Source organism: Paramormyrops kingsleyae, chromosome 9 (genome assembly GCF_048594095.1).
Source record: "Paramormyrops kingsleyae isolate MSU_618 chromosome 9, PKINGS_0.4, whole genome shotgun sequence".
Taxonomy (NCBI): Eukaryota; Metazoa; Chordata; class Actinopteri; order Osteoglossiformes; family Mormyridae; genus Paramormyrops; species Paramormyrops kingsleyae.
The window spans coordinates 5,195,141-5,213,039 of NC_132805.1; the positions used below are offsets into that span (position 1 = coordinate 5,195,141).

Sequence of the window (17,899 nt, forward strand, 5' to 3'; positions counted from 1 at the left end):
CTGTCAGACCCCTAGACGCGTATCAGCGACTTATCCCAGGGAAACTCGGACGGCCGTCGCCGTGGAAATAAGTGAAAATTTGGCTGGACTGTTTATTACTACCTGTGGAGCCTCTACATGCATTAAGTCTTCACTTGTTTATTTAAATATTTATAATATGTTTCTGTGTATATACACATATACATTATCTACGCTAGGCTTGGGTAGCAGGACTTCAAAATACCGCATATTGCCGTGATACCGGCGAAACCCAATCTATATCATTTTTTTCCCGCTCCCCTGTGTGTTTTTATGAAGGACAGGGCATCCACTCACAAGTGATGTAGGCTAATTTTATAAGCTGGAAAAACAAAGCCTGATTAAAATAAAAACAATGGGTGAATAACCGGAGGAAACGGGGATGCGGAGCAACGCTTTAAGGGAGAAAAATGATGATTGAGCGGCTAATTGAATGCACGTCGAGGGGAGAAAAGCTATTAAAATACATGGCTTATCACAGCCAGTTACTGTTGCATATTGTCTGATTAATCATTAGTCGGGGCGGTTGCCTATGTGGCGAGGGAGAGCCTGTTTGTTATTAATTCGTATTGGGTGTTTCAGTCAACGAGCCCGTTTCGAACCGAGAACCGGAGGAGCCATTCATAAGGAGGACTTTTTTTTAATTACGTTCCCCTTAATTGACTGTCGCTGCTAATGTCTGTGTCTATTTTACAACCATGCTTCACAAAGCATGTGGTATGTGTTGGATATATTGAGCTAATCGGGGAAGTTTATTTTTTTTTTTACGTCCACTCACTCGAATTTGTTCTCTGCTTGCTTTTATTTCTTTCTATATGTACTTTAGGCTGATAAATCCTTTTGCTAACCATGGTGTCATCTGAGTACTTGACGTCTTGTAATTTTAAATCCCATCGCAGGTAAAACCTGCCGCTTAGATAAACGCAGCCGTTGGGAATCTCGCGCCAAAGCCCTGTGTTTTTTTTATGGTTGGCCAGCATGGGAGTGATTAAGGATGGGGTTTAAACCTGAGGGCTTCCAGTTATCCCAGCTCGGTTTTCCGCAGTAGCGTTCAGCAAAGAGTGCCTTACTGTGCAGATGAGTGCAGTTGGTAATTTGGCGTGAGGGTTCAGGTAAGCAGCCGAATGTACGGATCGGTCCCTAACCCTGGTGCTGGACTTGTGTCGGTGCGGTGTTGCGAGACTGGCACGCGCGGTCGCCTGCTCCTCGCTGACAAGCCGCGGTCTGTCGCGTCGCAGTAATGCTGGCTTGTGATACCGGACATGGCAGCTCGCTGCGGCTGCGGCTCTGCGATCTGACTGGGCTGAGGAGACCTCATTCCACAACCCCTTATCAGGAGCGGTGGTCTGCTCCTCCGGCTGGTCCAGACTTCAGCCCCCCCGCCCTCCTCCCTTGAGAGATCAGTGTGCTGACCTTTTTAGTTTAGCTGGCAGCGGGGGAAGGGTACAGCTCCAGTGAGAGGTGCCCGCCAGCTGGACCGCAAATCTGTTAGCGCTCAGGTGCTGGAGTGCTGCGAATCAGCCTGTCATATTTGAATGAACATGTCCGGGGAATTTGCTCGTCTGCCCCCTGACATGCACAAATACTTTAGAAAAATCATTGCTTTTGTCTGCATTTGGGCATGAATGATGCTGCTTTTCGGGAGAGGGTGCTATCTCTGACCCGGTCAGTTTCTGAGGTTTCAGATGGGGTCTTTAGAGCTAAGGGTGAGTATGTAATGTTGAGTATGCTGAAGTAATAAGCAAAGATCCAGCTTATATGATCCTCCTGATGTCTCACCTGAGAATGTTCCGTTCTGCTTTTTAGTGGCCGCAGTGGAAGGAAAGTCCGACATCTAGCTAGTAACATAGTCTGGCTACTTTTAGATGTCCTCAGAGAAACCTGTCAGCTAATGAATGTTTGAAATACACACGACATTGTCTTGCGCACCGGCCATGAATTTGGCAGTCGTCTGCGGTAAGGAAAGCCGAGACTTGTTGCTTTTGAACCTTTTCCACCATGTCAAGACCCTCCTGTTGAATCTTGTTTGGATTGTCCTTGTCGCCGGAAGGACTGTTGCAACTAATGACAATCACTTAGTTTGGCTTTGAAGGCAAGTATTTTCAGGTTAGCATCTTTTTTTTTCTAAACTGATATGAGCCCTACAGGCCTACTGTAGATTGATTTGACGTTGGTTAAGGGAGCGGCCTCACATCATTCTCCTGCCAGGATTGAAGCTCGGGTGAGTGGGGCCATGGTGCATTGTGGGTAAAGAACAGACCGAGCATGCATCGAACTCCTGGAGTGAAAGCAGATGTCACTTCAAGAGGCCTGCTGATAATGTAGCAGACTGCTGTGCAGACACAGTAGTTTATACGCCCATTAGTCAGCACCCTTGTTAGAACGTCTGGGTAGATCAGGAACAAAGAGTGGTATACACAGTGAGTCTCCAGAGTGAGTATTCGGGAACCCTGATGTGGAGCTGTGTCCCACCAAGAGGGAGAGTGATGCCATTTTTAAAATCACAACTCACTCCTACGGGATTCCAGCACCTATTAAAACATTCAAGTGTGTGTGTGTGTGTGTGTGTGTGTGTGTGTATAAATGCTTGTAATTTACATTAAAATTAAATACACTTGTTTTTAAAAAAAAAAAAAAAAATCTGGTAATGCGTGACTGTATATTGAAGCAGTTACTTAATGACATGCTCTACTTTCAGGATGAAGAAATATTCAGGTATCCGAATGTAATTTCTGTTGGGTTTGGTACATGGAAAGGCTTACTCATTGTTAGTCCCTGCACAGACCTGTTAGAATGAAATATTATCCAGGTCCCTTAGGGCTAATTCTCAGAGGCACTGTCAGTTTGCTGTTGAAAGATTTCTGTAAATGTCCTGTTAGTGCTGCTCCTAAAATTTATTATTATTTATTATTTTTTTTAAGTGTCAGTCACGTCGACAGTATAGTTTCCATATAACCAGAACAGCTTGCATTTTTATTCTTTTGTGATAGTTTGTTTTTCCCAGACATAATTTAGGAGCCGGAAGGATATTGGAGGAGAGAGTGATGGGGAACCCTCCCTGTGAATCTGCCGTAGTGTGGTGTCTGTTGCAGTGTTTGCTTTTAGGGTGTAGGCTTGGATGCACAGCAGGAAGTTTTGTACATGCATTAGCTGAGCAGAGCAGCCAGGCTTGGGCGGCAGCGTAACGCAATCTTGGCGCTATCGTCTCGCTCAATTCTGCTTGCTTTGCCTAATCAGGATAGATTAAGCTGGCAGTCTCTTCCTGGAGCCTGCTGTGACTGTTCGCTTCCTAGTCTGTTTACAGCCCCCCCCCCCCCCCTTGCCCAAGAACAGATTTTTGTGGCCTTATAGAGAGTTTGCTGAAAATAGTTCGGGGATGAAGTGAGTTCCTGCCAAAGGCTTTGACAAAACAGACTTGATTACAGAGCCGGGTGCGTGAGACCTTGTCAGCTACACGTCAGGGCTGTACAGATGCTCCAGGATCCCCAAAGTAAATAAATAATCCACAAGTGGTTCTCGCCGCACTAGCTAAAGCGTAGTATGTGCCGAAAGGGTGACTTAACGATCTCTTGTCCCCAAGGGTCCTACACCTTATCTGCTAAACTTTTTAGAACAACATTTGGTGTCGTGCATTTCTACAAAGCACCTCTGAGCCAACCTTTTGTCATTTTTTTAAAAGAAACATTGAATTTAACATTTTAATTACATCATTTGGGCTACAGAGAAAAATTAATCATTAATTAATTTAAAGTTCATATGCACTGCAGTCATATTTATAGCTTGTTTATTGCTTAATACATTGAGAACTGGTAATAGCAGACAGCAAAACAAGCTGACAGATATGTGCACACTCTTTCTGGGGGAAATCTTACATACAGCCTGAACCAATCACCAACCATCGTGACCCTGCCAATGGGGGAAGCAGGACTAGTCCATAGCCTATCCCTGCGGGTTTCCCGGGATCATCTTGATCTCCCGATTAAGGGTCAAGCTGCCTCCTGGTTGGTTGTTACCGATGTTCCTCACCTGGGGCAGCCTCAGGGTAAGCCTCCCCAGGTCTGTACTCTTCAGAAAGGTTGCTCATGTTTCTGTTGTTGCTCTGGGAAAAATTAATGCTCCGTGTACTGTATACCAGATGTATCTGAAAGATTACCATCTGACTAGGTACATACTTGAAGATTGGGGGTGAGTGTAAACATTTCTACATTGGGCCAGTAAGAATGTAAGGTATGGTAGTGATGCTGAAATGTCCATCTTGGTTTTGTGACATCCGTCTCCTTACTTGGCCATATGCCTTTCTCCTGTCCCTCTAAGACTGAATTTTTTTTAACACTAATGATGGTTCATTTCCATGCACAGTGAGAGTTAATGCATGTTATATCCCACTAACAGTACCACAAACGGATGCTTAAAGCTTTGCTGAGTCTCCTTGACATTTTTACGCTCATTTTTAATCTAAGGAAAGCTTTTAGTGTTGGTTGTCCTCTGATTTTTTTCATCTTTGTGTTCTCCATCATATTCAAACTGGCACCTATTAGAGAAACATTTTGCCAGATGCCTTTCTTGTACAAAAAAGTGGAAATGCACTTGTAATTTTCTGTCTTGGAAATGGGTTTGATGCCTCCCAACACTGGCAAGAGCAATACCTGAAACCTAAATTGACCACTTTAAATGCACACTCGCCCGCATGCTGTTAATTCTCACCAAATCAGGACACAGCAGTAATGGTGCAGACTGCTGCTTAGTGATCTCACTGTGGCTCACAGAAAATGATCAAATTTCCTACTTTTCTTTCCAGCATGCAGCTGGCCCCTACCTAGCTCATTTGCAATGAATTTACTGCTTATTTTTCATTATAGCCAGCTAGCATCAAAATCACACTTCATTCAATCATCCACGCTTCTGTCCAGCTACTACTGATCCGCTTAGGTTCACTGGCATGCTGAGTGTAAACCAAGAAATACCAGATGTACCGCAGTGTAGATTTTGGCCTGTCCATCGAGAGATAGTATCCCTCGCGCTCGCATTGATTTGCGTAGGCACATGCTATGGGTAATTTAGCTGCCTAAATTTACTTGGACGGTCTTCATGTTTTGGGACAAGGACAGACTACCTGGATGCAGTCCATGCAAAGAGAGAATATCGAAGAAAAAAAACCGGTTGTTGGTGTTGAGCACTCAGCTCTGGCAATGAGGCAGCAACGCTAATCGCTAAACCACCTTGGCAGCTACCTGCCAATCCAGATTTATACTACGATATTCTGCATATGTGCACTATTTTTGTTGCTCTCAACTCTTCCAGTCTTCTTACTTGGTGACTAGCAGAGCAATAGCAATACTGGAATCCTTAAGTTGGGGGGGGGGGGTGTACTAGTGTCTTTGGCAGATGGGGACCAAGCAGGACGGCATGTTACAGATCCTCTGGTACATTCAAATTGGGTATTCTGCTCCTGAACACCAGATGGAAATTAAGTGCATTTATCAAGAGTGAACCCGTTCCAAGGGAATTTATGTAAATAGTAGTTATCGAGCGAAAATCCTTTTCTAAGCATATTTTGTCAGCGTAGCCTTGGTCATGTAGTCATCAAGGAGTGATTTGTGGTTTATGGTCTGAGATTTGCAATGTATCCAGGAAGTGTTGTGATGGACTCTACATTTCATGTCAGTGTTTGATGTTGCCACTCGTGTGAATGGTTATCTTTATAAAAAAAAATTTAAACTGATTTAAGGTGGCATATATCACTGCAGCTGAGTGTCAAGTAGGAGGGGCAATGTTGAGTAGGAGAGGTTTATCATGAGGGGTAGGAGGGGTTTATAACGAAGGTTAGGGTATCATTACAGGCCCCTTGTTATAAACCCCTCCCACGTTGCCCCTCCCACCTGACACTCGGCTCCTGGCTGCATTGATATGCCTCATTTAATGAAGAGCTTGAAGTGTCCATACCATGGATGTTCATCTTTTTCTACTCTTTGGGGGATTTATTGTCTCCCGGGCCTGTTGTGGTCATTATTGGCAGCCAATAAGAATCCTGAATCTGGTTTTGGCTGCGGGTGCTTTTCTGTGCCCTTGAGCAGTTTTTAATATGATGGAATAACAGCGTGGAGGGAGTGAAGCCTTTATACTTTACCCAATTATAAGAATGTTTTATTAAAGCAAATATTGGCGGGCTTTAAACAGCATCTCAATTCTCTGATGTACAATATGGAAGCACATCGGTACTTGTCTACTGTCGATGGCAAATCTCCAGAGCTGCTGTAATGATATTCAAAACAAATAATGATGTGAATTATCACAGGGCTACTGTATTAAGCAGCATCTCTAATAGATTTGCTGATGCAGCCGTTTTTCGGAGTGCTTCATGATACTGTGGTAACGCTGAGCAGAGGTCATGCAGAAACAATACCCACCTTTAATTGTTGCTAAAAACCTCCTTGTACATGCTTTTCTGCCCTAAATTCATCTCAGGAACCTGAACAGCACTTGGGAATTATCTCTTTCAGATGCTTCGTTGGATGTTGCTGTTCGCGGTTGTGAGCCAATCGGGAAAGCAGCACAGGCCCCCTCTTTTCTAGATCAGCTGACTGGAACCCTTCGTCTTGATTGGTCAAGACCCAGGTAGGAATCATTGAAAAGGGTAATGATATATAGACGAATGGTTTGACCAACTGGACTTCAAACGTACTCTTCACCTTCATGAATTTAATAGGCATGAGCTGTTTCTCATTTAATTGCATTGGAATTTAATACTGGCCATTTACAAGTGATTAGATGTAGGGTCCACTCAAATATCTGTCATATGCCCTTCATCCCAGTATGGTGTGCTCTGAGTACTGTACCTTTTCCCATCGTGTATTACTAAATGCCTGCCTATACATATCAAATGGGGAAGTTTGCCGGTTTAGTAGTCTACTCATGCCTCTGTAGTTCACACCTGGTTCTGTGTGTTCAATGTTTTGCTGCCGTATGCTTTAAAATAGGAAAACCCTCCAGGCTTGAGGATGAGAGCTATTTAAATCGCTGTAAGTGAGTCTGTTGGATCCCCTCTCAGTGACTACAGTGGCATCTGGATTAATGGGTACAGGCTTCGAAGTACTTTTTAAATATAACAAGAGTATGACAGCCATGACAGTATAGATTCAGATTGCTCTCTATTTGCTACGTGCAGGTCCTACAGTATGATAGAGATGCCAGGTAGCTAAGGAAGTTTCGGGTAAGAAGGAGTTCCAGGTTAAGAAGGCTCTGCCACAGGTCCTCACCTGTCTGAGCTTGGGACGGGCCTACAGTGCCCTGAGGCTGAACAGAAGTTTCATAGTGCGTTTAATGGCAAATACCTGGGAGGAACATAACCGATCTGCAGCGCAGTCCAGAAGACAAGGCCTTTTCTGTCTGTTAGTGCCAGGTGATCTGTAAATTGAGCTGCGACTTCCGGTGACAAGGTAAAGGTTTGGAGATTCTGGCAGGCCGTCACAGAGGGGTGGGGTGTGCGGTGGGGGGGGGGGGGGGGTGAATGGGAAAGGACAGATGGTCGGCCAGATGCAGAGCAGCTTTGACCTTGGAATAATCAGACAAACTGATTATTATGTCGTCAACGCCTCTGCATATCTATACGTCGGACGTGCATCAGCTGGAGACGGATGCATTCCTAACCATTTATCCAGTAGACTGTCACAGTGGGGGGTACTGGGAGCCTGTCGAGAGAGACAGAGGTCAGAAAACAGGGCACACCCTTGAGGGATGCTGGGTTTGACATGTGGCGCACGTTCGCTCACACAATTGCATACTAAGTGCAATTTAGAGACAACAATTAAATTAACAACATGCTTAATTTTTTTTTCGCTTGTTTTTGGTGGAATGTGCAGAACCCACTGGATACCCATTGAAATATCGTGTCTGTTATAAACCCTTCTCCTAAATCACTGCGTGGTATTGTGCAGTGTTTCAGTTTCCTCAGGATGATCCTTTATTTCCTACAGATCTCTATTGCTCGATCGGCTTGATCAAAAGCATCTGGTTTGGTCTCATCCTCATCTCCCTTTTGCATGATAATAGCACCAGGGTGACTGATTTCAAGCCTTTGCAGATCCGTTCGCTTCTTGAACATTGTTAGCTAACCAGAAGCAGTCTATAATGTACATAGCTTCCCTCCACCACACATTCTGCTTCTTCTAAAGACGTGATGTGATCTTATACATGCCACAGGGAGGACGCTGGAGGGATTATCCCTGCTCCTAAAAGCTCTACCTTTGGTAACCTGTGACTGTGGGTCGTCTACGGAAATGCCATCTCTCTCTTATCTTCTCCATAAGCTGCCGCCTTTGCCGCTCAGGGTGAAACTCAAAACTGATTCCTAATCCTCGTTCCTGCGTGCGTGGCTACCAGAAGCTCCTTGTTCCATATCCCTTCTGACTGGATTTATTCTGGTTCTGGGGAGTCATTTCGGGGTGTGAAGGTGTTGCATGCATAATTGGAGTGAGGAGATCTGCAAGGTACACTGTGAGAGGCTTTATTAGGCTCGCTGCTCTAGCTTGACGCACTTGGTAACTGGACTTCAACACATTATCCGATCACACATTCTTCCTTAGCATTTTTTTGTCTTTATGCACTGATATGTTTCCTGTAGTCCTGTTACTGTTGAAGAAAAAAATTATTTTACAAATCAATCCATCCATCTTCTAACCACTTCTGACATCCTGGTCAGGGTCTAGGTGGACCTGGAACCTCTCGCAGCCAGCGCAAGACACAAAGCTGGGGCTTTTAGGAATGCTGTGTAAAAATCCAGTGTTTTTGACAGTCTGAGTGTGCGTGTTCTAGATAGCCTGCACGTGTACTAGCAGTTCTCTTCTCCAGTTAACAGCTCAACTGTGAACATGCACATACAGTATGCATCCTAATTTTATAGGGCTGCACTAACTGTTTGCTGAGCGACATCCTTTGAACTATAATCTCAGATTACGGTTTGAGGCTGCAGTGAACCAGATTGGGTGAAAGACTGTCAAATTGCTGAATTTTGAATGACCTGGAGTTTAGCATGCGACACCTGCTGTAATTCTCATATATTCCCGTTAATTCCTATGGAAGGTTTCCAACTTGGAATATTTCCAAAACTCTCAAACTTAACTTCCCATGAAATGGAAAGTTTCTGGAAAGGTTCCGGAAGTTTTCCACCCCTTTGCAACCTTTTGTGTGGAAGCTGGATGCTTGTTAAAAGCAGTAGAGCAATATTGTCACAACATAATTGTAATTGTTTTTTGATAGTAATTTGAGTCTTCTCCACAGGATGGAAAGAACCCTTGATGGGGACGGTTGGGAGGAGGGATGTTTTTTGGTGACTACAGAGATGCAATGGTAGAGGGCCATCACGAGAACTTACCGACCAAGCATGAAATGGAATGTGACACACTGTGATGGGTGGCGAATACAATAATCCTCTGAACTGTAAAATGATGGAAAGACAATACTGACAACTGTGAGCGAATATCGAGCCCTCTGAGCTGAGCAATTTATTTTACAGTACAATTGTTGTCCTTATGCTATGTCATTCCAGCTAAATGGAATTTAAGTTTGACCCCCCCCATACCTGCTTTGTTTGTTCTTGTGTTATTTCATTATTTTAATTTAATCAGTGTCTTTGTTGCCTATTCAGTGGAGTGGGCTTGTTCATTTGAAACCCTTGATTAGAATAAAAGAGTGATTATGGTACGTCAGCCATTATTCCCAATGTAAGCTGAACTTGATTGCTCATTTGTTTAGTGGAAATAAAGTGCCTGCGCGGTGTGTTAATTAGCTAAAGTGGACTCCCCAGTTCCCAGATAGTTTCCTCTGTGTGTATCTGTATGCACAGGAATGGGCTTCAGCTGATGGTAGTTGCAGGATATTATGTGGACCCCTCTGCATTGCCACTGGATGTGACAGTGGTGTGTCTGTGTTGTCACTGGATGTGACAGTGGTGTGTCTGTGTGTCTCTCGGTGGGTTAGGCCCGTTATCAGAAGGCTCCCGGCTCGATTCCTGTCCTCGGCGGAATAGTCACATGTCTGTTAGGCCCTTGAGAAAGACCCTTAACCCCCCCTAAAATGCTCTAGGGGCTCTCGGTAAATGGCTGACCTTGAAAAGAAACATTTTAAAAGGTTATTCATGTCTGTCTGCAATGCCTTCAGACCCCATCCATCTTGCATATTTAGCTGTACAGCTAGGGTTTGTGCTTATAAGCTCAGGGTGTAAGGCAGGGGACACCCGGGGTGGGGCACCAATCCCAGTAATCGCACTAATGCTTTACCTCCAGTCCACCTGTATCCCAGTGTATCAGCGCCATTTTCAGCCTCTGCTTTAAATACTCTTATCTCTGAGCTCTAATGGGCTGTTATCTGTCCTGTTTGGCCAATATACTTAAGATGTCTTAATCAATGGAAAGGCAGGTCATTGCATTGCATTTTGGCTTTTGAAGCCTCCCTTTTTTTGTGCTGTGAGCGTTCCCAGCCTTCCAAGGCTCACAACACGCGGTTAGGCAGGGATCTGGGACGATGGAGGGGAGCCCACGTCGATTAAGATGCAGAACCGGGAGGTATAAGCAGCTGTTCCCATGAGGCTCGCCTAATTTCTAATTTGGAAAAACCGGTGTGTTGAGCACCTGTGACGGGATGGAGAGGCAAGGCGCAGATAATTGTGTGTGTGTGTGTGTGTGTGTGTGTGGGTGTGGTGGGGGGGTTACATATATATTGCATTGTTGAGACCAAATGTCCCCGCAATGTCATAAAAACCTGTTATGTTTTATGTTGTGGGGACTTTTATTTATTTATTCAGTCCCCTCAAGAGGAAATTCAATTTTATAAAATATCTGACTGCAATCAAAAAAACTACAAATGCCAAACTTCTTGTACTTTGTTACTTGTGGTTAAGGTTAGGACTGGGTAGGGGTTAAGGTTGTCATTGTTGTGATTAGGGTTTTTCCCTTGGAAATGAGTTGACAGTCCCCACAAACAAATGAATACAGGTGTCTGTCTGTCTGTGTGTGTGTGTGTCTATGTGTGTAATATATATTATATTGTGCCCCACCCAGCTTCGTTAATGCTTATCATGGGATGGTCGTAACTTGTAAGGGCAAGTACATCTCTTTATACTGTTAAAACTTGTTTGCAGTTTTTTTTTTTTTTTTTTTTACTGCTAGCGTCTGGGGTCAAGGTTGACGTGCCACTTCCTGCGGTCTGATTTCTCCTTTTTCATCCATCACATGCACATCCCTGGAGCACGAGTCACGTTACCATTTAACGGCCTCTCAGGGACTGATGCTGCGTCTCGTGCTCTTGGCCATGAGTTTAGTCAATTATTTTAAACCGTAACAGCTAAAGAGATGGGATTTTTTTCTGAATTAATTCCGTTTAACCGGCTGAGAATATGTAGGGCTACATGCGTCTCAATGATACTTTTTGCCATTTGCACAAGTACGCAGGAGTTTTTGCTTCTCTGTATCCCGTCTTATTCTCCTGAGCGAAGGAGAGTACAGTGTGATATCTTATTTGTCTGGTGCCCTTGTAGTTAAGGGTTTTGCGGCGACGTGATCACATTGCCGGAAGTGGGATTTGATCCGATGACCTTCTGTTCACAAGGTACAGAGCCACACACCCCATAAGGTGTTTGAGAGGCCAGGATGTTCCCACCCCAGGCCTCTGCAATATGTTTAGTTCGTCCCCTGCGTTTTGTTTTTTTTTTGTCTGGGGGTGTAAAAGACATTTCCGTCCTCTGGACAGATGTAGAGCACAAGATGTGACACACACGGACAAATGCTATTCTTGCAATTCCTGTTTCTGCCACAGGGATGCGTTCTGACGCGGTCACCACACCTCCATCTGCTCAATGGCGTTGACTGTCTTGACCCGTTGCCCTGCACTTGTGTCCGAACTGCCGTTCATCTCCATCCGTCTTTATCAAGGCCTCTTGCCAGGGCTGTGGAGTCGGAGTCGGAGCATTTATCTACCGACTCCACAGCCCTGCCTCTTGCCTGCCTGCCTACCTGTCAGAGTTTGACTCCGACCTCACTTCCTGTCCCCTTGTGGTTCTGCCCCTCCCCGGGGCAGCTCTCACACTGGCATGATATTCCTCCCCCTCTTAGTGGCTGTTCTGTCCTCTGCTATTTTTCTCTTTCTCTTCTTTCTTTCACACCATCCCATCTATTGCTTCTCCAGATTTTGATTGCATTTCTTTTGTCCCTTTCCTAATATTCTGTCCTCCCTTTCTCCACCCTCATCACTCTGTCCCAGTCCCATTTTTTTCTTCCATCCATTGCAAAAGTCTCCTATTTAATCAGCTGCCCGAGTGTGTTGTCCCACTTTAGCCTCCCAATAGCCTACTGGGACTAACCCCCCCTCCCCAACCGGGTGCTGCAATTCATAGCCCCGTAACTCCTGCTCCGGTCCCTTGCTCTTTACTCCATATGACCATCAAAACCCGTCATGTGCCTGTTTCTCTCATGGTACAGTCAGTCCGGCATACAGTATAACATGCCTCGTGGTTACTGCAGGACCCCTGAGATAAGAAGTACTGAACCTGCATTTCTCAAGAAGTTTTACCCAGTATGCGCACTATTAAAGTATGTGGTGGGGGTTCGGGGGACTGCTGGCAAAGCAGTGAGATAATAAAGGAAATCTGTTTATTTGTGCAAGGCAAATATTTCCCGTGTTTGCAAAAGGTCCACTCGGGCCTGATCGCCAGCAACGGCTGGTTCTCTGTCTGGGCTTGGACTTCTCGGGACCTCGGAGGCCGTGAATGAGCAGCCTGCTTTTCTCTCTGCTTAGCCATTTGGAAGAAGTCGCCCGTGTCCCCCCCCCCCGCTTGCCTTTAATCACTGCTTCAATTGGTCACGCTGGCGTCGCGAGCGGTCAAGCAATTACAGACCACCTTAAAGCCTTCTTGCCATCCCATGTGCTTTTTTCACATGGTCGAGGGTTACGGAAAGCGGAAAGTTTCCGAGTTAGCAGGCTTAGAAGGTGATAACATTTTCCAGGGAAATCCCTTGCCGGGACGTGGAACTTTCTGCTCCATACGGGTTATTACCTGAATGAGAGAACGGCAGCCTCGGGTGTTTCTGCTGCCGGGCTTCAGTGACGCGGCTGAGCCAGGTGCCGTTTGCCGTCGGCGGTTACAAGCCGACCGAGGGCCCACTGAGGGCGGAAGGCAGGCGTAGCCGGAAGCCTCGTTAAGCCATCAGCCGGTTTTGGATTTGGCGTTTTCGAAACTGGCAGTTACTGAGGGTGTGTTGTTCGAGTCATTATAGGGTCATGTTCAGTAAAACTTGCTGCTCCTTGTTTGTGCCGTGTGCTGGCGCGTCCTTTGAGGTTCTCTGTGCCCGGGACGGCGCTGTTAAGCTGTGCACGGGACTTAAGCCCAGCATGATTACACAATTTGCTGTGTGCCCTGCAGCTTCTGAAGGTTCTCTGTGCCGCCCCACTGGATTCTGGGAACTCTGCTTTAGGTTTGATTTTTAAATTGGAAGTGCAGTCTTTTATATTTATTTTTTAAGTGTTGGAGAGGGGAAAACTCTTCCTTTTTATTTATTTTTTGAAGGCAATTAGTACTATCTGGTATATTTTTAAAATGTTTTATTTATCTATTCGTCTATTTACCTTTCTATTCTTGGAGAAAGTGGGATCTGGGTTTTAGCAGAGTAACACGTGCGGCTGCACCGCACTCTCACCCCTGCCATGGGATTCGGAAGTTCTCCCGCCATCTGTAAATTGCCAGGAGGTGGGAGGAGAGGCAGGAGTAACACCTCTGCCCCTCCGCACCTCTGCCAGCTGTGTTGCGACACTCAGCGGCTCCGTGAGGCAGAGGGCTGCCTTCACTGCCTCTGTCTGAGAGCAGGTAACAGCAGGTAAGTAACTTGATTGGAGGAGAGTGTAAACACTGGCCCAGAACGCTTCAGATTCGACCTTCTGTCCAGAAATGTCACTGTGTGTGTGTGTGTGTGTTACCAAAGTTATAGATATTTATTACACTTATTGCCAACCTATGGGCCTCTGTCTGCCTCCCATATATATATAAAAAATGTGTAGGGAAAAGTCAAGATTTTAATGGTTCTACCAAAAATATTGGTCAATTTCACCTGACACACACGTCCTTTTCATAGAAGTCTTGAAAAAAGCTACTAAACTAGATACCAAAATCAAGCTTTTTTTAAAAGGAGATGTCATAAGAAACCCTGGAACCTTCATGGTAAGTGAGATCCACCGCTCATCAGGAAAAATTCCTAACCTGGGCCGGTACCACCCGATTCCGTATGCTGCCCACGGGCAGAACCCGGGCCCAAGGCTGGGGGGTTTTCACTGCAGAATGCACTGGCTGGCCCGCCTGGGCGCAGTGGCGGAAGTATGGTGCAGCTGACAGCCAGTGGGCGGCTTTTGTCAGTTTTACGCTAAACGGCTCAGTTTACAGTTACGGAGGAACCAGTGAATTTGCGGTTAAATAATATCTGTCATGTTCGGTGGCTGCACACCTAGGAGGTTTTCTGACAGGTCACTGTGCTGTACGCTTAAATTTTGATGCTGTTCAAGGGGCCAAACGCCCCCACAGATGTCGGCCCCATAAAGATAATGACAGTGTGCAGGGCACAGAGCCAGCTTAGTGCCAAGCCCACCGTGTCATTTGCCAGTGACCCAGTATTGCCCTCCACTACCCCGCTACCCAAGCGTATTTAGCCATGCGGGTCGGCTCTCGCTGCCAAGCTCTCTCCTCCTCAAGCGTCGACACGCTGGGCCTTCCATGGAATCTCGGCGCATTTACTGGGAAGTTCAGCGCTGTTGAATCACGTCCGAATCGGCCCGGTGCGCCGGGCACCCATGGATGGTGCTGCTGAATGCCGGCATGTGCCTTCAGGTGCCAGCAGAGGAGAAGCTGAATTGAGCCAAACTGATCATGGTTGCTGACTGAACACTCAAGAAACACATGCAAAAAATAGGTGTGAAAGGACCTTCAGATGGATAAGATTTGGAGTAAATAACATGGTTTTCTGTGCTTCTCGTGAACTGAAAGCATCAAATATGGATGTTCGCTTCTCTCTTACCTCAACAGCTGGCTGATGCTGAAATTCTGGTTTATATGGACCGACACCTCTGCCTAGAGTCTTTGTATGGCTTCAAAACCGGCGGCTCAATTAGATTCAAACAGTAAATCATCAATAAGTGGCATTTTTATCTTTAAAGTTCAGTTCCCTGCGGGCAGCCCCCTCTGTCCGGCTGAGACGCGGCTAAACAGAGGCACGCATGTGGGCCATTGGGACCAGCCGGGCCGGGGCTGCCCACGACCCCCATTTATCTTCCATTACGCCGCTGAGAGTCGCAGCCCTGTCGTGTCCTTCACATCCTGGGAAAAATGCGACAAAATAAACATCCTGCCCGGTTCTTGGCGACAGCAGCCTGACCGTAAGCGTGTGTTTGTTTCTGTGGTCATGGGAGCTGCAAAAAAAAATCTCAGTATGGATAGGAATCATTTCAATAATCTGGACTTTTTTTTTTTTTTTTTTGTATTTTAAAGTTAGTGAGAGGGCATGTGGATACAGGGATTCACTGCTTGAGCTGTTAATTTTTACAGGATTTATAGGCTGATTTTAAAAATAAAAATAGACCCCCTGACTTTGTATATGGTATCTAAATGGTGCGTTATGAGCACTTCTGATGGGTTTGTAATATGTTTTCCCATCAGCCGTCTCTCCTTAACAAATGCCAGTGGTTAATTGGTGTCCCTTTAAATGTCGTTGTTGTTGTTATCCTGGGCATTCTTATTGTGCTTTGGCTGTCCTGAGACTCTGCGCACTGGAGTTCCACAGCATCGCCGTCTGCCTGCTGTTTCTGATTCGCCACCTGCAAGCACCCCTAGCCCTGGCCCATTGATTAAAACCCACAACCCCACCCCCCCATCCAGACACTTTGAGGTGTCATGAGACTATTAATACTATAATGGGGGTGCTTGAATGTTGGATTTAATAAGAGGAAACAGGCAGACTTTTGCCAGTTAATCGGCCATGAGTGAGTGCAGTAATGGTTGGTTAGTTTGTATGTCGGTCGCTCGTTGGTTGGCTGGTTCGTTCAATGGTTGGTTTGTTTGTCAGTTGCTCATTCATTAGTTCTTTTGCATGGAGCAGGACTCAATGATTAAGGCCGATGATTCTTAAAGTTAATCAGTTGGCAGAATACACTGTTGGTTGCCTGTCTCTATCGTGTTGCAGTTTTGTAATCTTTATTTTAAGACGGAACCCAAAAACAGATCTCTGGGAAATAAAGTTTTCATGTGTGACACGGACAGCATGTGGCTCGTCACCTGACTGCGGTGCTCTCCAGTCATTTTCCACTCTCTCCTCCCTCCTTTCCCACCTCCACGCAGGAGATATTGGACCCCATGTCCAGTGTCGGCTTTTCTCAGTCGTCCCTGGCCTCCACTTAATTTGTTTTCAATTTTGCTTGAATTATTGGCTTAAGCATCTCTTCCCTCATTTTCCAAGATTGTTGTTGTTTTAGCGTCTAGTTGCTTTCCCCATCTGCACATGTGCTCTGAGAAATGACTGCCAGCTTTTACAGGCAGCCTGCAAGTGAAACCTGGTTGGATACTGATGTGAGCCAGTTGTTTTGCTGGCCAGTAGTGGCTTGACGGCCAACGGCAGCAGCTCATGTGACTGAATTCATGTATTTCTTGACACCAACACTGAGGGTTTTTTTTTCTTCCTCAGATCAGTTGATGTGTCTAGGAGAACATGTCAGATCTCTCACCTGATAAAATGTTTTTTTCAGAGGCTAAGATTCCACAAACATTCTTTTAGTGAGTTGTATGCAGTGGCAGAGCCCGGGGGGGGGGCAGAAGCTTTGCCCAATGAATCTCATCACTTTTGTGGGGGGGGAAGAAAGCACATGTCTAAGATTGTCTGTCTTAGGTATGGAGTTCATTAGGTCATTTAGTAGCTGACACAGAAACTGCAGGATATGCTTGTTTTGAAGTCGATTCTTGACCTTGTGCTGTATGCATGTCAACAAAAGTTGGCTGTTTTGGTTTGAGAGCCAGCAAGCAGCACAAGGGGGTGGGGGGGCAACTCGTAGCAACTCCTCTTTCCAAGTTTTGTGTGATTATAAATTCCTGTGACCCCGGGCTCCATTTCACACCTCCCTCAGCACGAAAGCAGCCGTTGACTCGCATTGGGGGGGCGATTAGCGAGCTCTCAGCTGTCCTGACATCAGTCTACTTGTGCACAGCCTTCTCCTGATGCTTAGCCCATCTGCGCTGCTCTTTTTGTTTTGTTTTGTTGTGAAGACCTGTGCGTTTGTTCTCCAGGCCTGCAGTACCTTTTTAAAAGTGAGGGACTCGTAAACGTCCTTTAGTTTTTACCCACAAGCCACAGAAAAGTGAGAGTACCTGGAGGTCCATTAAATATTTTTGCCAAGAGGCAGAAAGGATATATTTTTTTTAATTATTCTTATTTTCTTGTTTTTGAAGAAGATATTTGGAGAAAAGCTCTTACACATTTATGGGACTCTCCCAGGCTTTGAGAAGCCCCAAGACAACACAACAAGGCGGCTTATAGGTGCTAAGGCATTTGAGTGTGGCCACTTAGGAAAATGCCTTTCCTTTCCTTGCCTGCTGAGAATATCCTATTCAGGTTTATGCACTGGTCCCAGATCACCCCCACCCCTCCCAATATGATGATGCTGCTGGTATAAGAAAACAACACATCACCCCCATCATGGGGGCCTAAATGTGCTTCTCTTGATTTTTGTTTATATGTAAATTGCATCATTGTTTGTGGTCCTGAGCCCAACTGCAGGTGCAATTTCTGAGTATAATACCCCCCAATTACACAACACTGCCAATTAAACTGCAATAATATGCATATATTCCACCCCGCCCACT

General features: G+C 45.6%; 1 protein-coding gene across 3 annotated transcripts in view; it reads left to right on the forward strand.

Annotated features, from left to right (window-relative positions):
• Window positions 1-17,899, forward strand: part of sema6cb (semaphorin 6Cb) — an 88,515-nt gene that overhangs the window by 9,649 nt on the left and 60,967 nt on the right. Inside the window, exons 1-2 of one of the 3 annotated variants that reach the window (XM_072716126.1) lie at window positions 977-1,130; window positions 6,519-6,633. The exons of 1 other annotated variant lie outside the window; for it this stretch is intronic. The gene's annotated coding sequence lies outside the window, so the exon portion shown is untranslated. Of the gene's footprint in view, window positions 1-976; window positions 1,131-6,518; window positions 6,634-17,899 lie in introns of those variants that run through there. One more of the 3 variants, XM_023801241.2, reaches the window with a different exon arrangement.